This window comes from Bactrocera latifrons, unplaced genomic scaffold (genome assembly GCF_001853355.1).
Source record: "Bactrocera latifrons isolate USDA-ARS-PBARC rearing strain unplaced genomic scaffold, ASM185335v1 scaffold_14, whole genome shotgun sequence".
Taxonomy (NCBI): Eukaryota; Metazoa; Arthropoda; class Insecta; order Diptera; family Tephritidae; genus Bactrocera; species Bactrocera latifrons.
Window position 1 is genome coordinate 1786996 of NW_017534852.1, and position 2086 is coordinate 1789081.

Below are 2086 nucleotides of genomic sequence, written 5' to 3' on the forward strand. Positions count from 1 at the left end.
AAAAAAAAAAAAAAAAAAAAAAAAATTGGAAAGTAATAAGATCTATAAATTGATTTAACTCGAGGAAATATTTAATTTTGATTAATTAGTTTGCTTTCATCTATCTATGATCCACTTTTACTATTTTATATGTAACGGAAAGAATGACTACCCGCCCAAGTGAGTTTCATCGATTTAGGATCACTCCACGACCCAACCAATTCTAAACATATTCCGACTTTTCGTAACCATTTTATAGTAAAAAAGATATTTGCTTCATAGTAAAGGGACATCCATTTCAAGGTTCCCTACTTTTTTAAAGAAAAAGAACAGAAACTTCCAATTTATAATGGAATATTTATTATCATTCATGACGTGAAATTATCTGATCACCGAAGTGCTCTCTCAATACATAGATTGATGCGATGTGTGGGAAGTGGTCAGTCTTGTTGAAACCAAATGTCGCCGAGATCATGAACTTCAATTTCAGGAATCAAATAGGCGACTGTCATGGCGTGATAACTGTCGCCTCTCAGTTGATGTATCTCTTTAGGTTACTCTTCGTCTCAAATGTGGCAATTTTGCTTCTTTACATGCCCATTGAGCCTGATTAAAAAAATTTGGTTCGAAAACGTCGGATCTTCTTGGAACTTTTTAATAGAGTGTTGCGAATGGTACGCTCAGTAGGTCGAATATATTGACCATAAGTTGAACGAAGCGCGCGAAACATATTCTATACAGAATGTGTTTTCGTAATAAAATTGAAGGATTTGTACACTTTGTTCAGACGTAGGTCTTTCCTTAATGAAATGCCAAACAATACTGAACAATAGTAATGTGACTGTTTGATATGAGTCACGCGATCTGTCAAAAAAGGCTACTGAAAAAACCACTTCTAGTGGGATCACCCGTTAGTACGACTGTAATGTTTTCATGGTTGAATTTCAAGATTTCCATTTGACATTTCTCTCTCCGTGAAGATGTATATTAAGAGCTTGTGGAAGATATGTTTTTCGCAGCGAATCTCAAATTTAATATTATATATAAAAAGTTTATTGAACTTCTGTAAAGACATTAAATATCAACATCTCGTATCATTCTGAAGGTATGCCTCGGAAGAATTTATTTAATTTAGTGAGCTTAATTGGCATTTTAAACAGACTTTTTTTTATTTAAGGGAGGAGGAGTTTCACTCAAGTAAAATAAATCTTTAAAATCGTACCATTATGTTTTAAATATAAGAGTAGAAGAATACTCTCGAAATTTCAGCATAGTGCTACAATACTCAACTTGAACTGATATAATATACTTTGAATGAGATTCCTTTTAATGAAAAACATTTGAATTTCAGCGACAAATGTGACCAGTCTTTGAGTTTGACGGGTGCTCAACTGGTAGTAGCAAAATCTGCAAAGTCTGACCGAAGACTTAAATCTGGTACCACGAGAAGCAGTTAGCCCTTGGAGTTTGCTCCAATTTGCTTATTTTAGTGGCTATGGTTTAAACTTAAAGGCAGGTAGAATGGAATGTTCAGCTCGGGACCCACTCCACGGTTGAGGTTTTAGGTTAGTATTGAACCCTACCAAAGTGGAAAAGGTGCCCTTCTACCTTATCAAAAAGAATGTGTTATTTGGGGCGCTGATTCATGCATTGTTTTCATCTTTATAAAGCAATCATAGTCCGTTTATTCCGTGTACCTATCTATACAATCAATTAAAGGTTTTGAGAGTTTTTTAAATTTTTATTTTGTATGTGCTCTTTAATAATATATAATATTTGAAAAAAGTAATAATTAAACGTGCTATTACAAAAGAATTTATCAAATAAAATGGAATCTCTAGCAATAATTCTGTACCTACTCGCTGTCAAAGAATATATGAGTATAACAAGTGTCACTAAACTAAGCCAATATAGCTAAAACGATTGAATATATCAGAAATCTACCTTAGAACCAAAACATATATCATACTAAAATACTTAACTCGCTACTATATTCTTTTTAACCAATATTAAACTTCAGTTCAAAGATATTCGGTTGAAATTTACGTTTTTTTTTGCTAAAAAAAAATTACTTAGTTTTTATTTAAAAAGTTTTTAAATAAAAAAT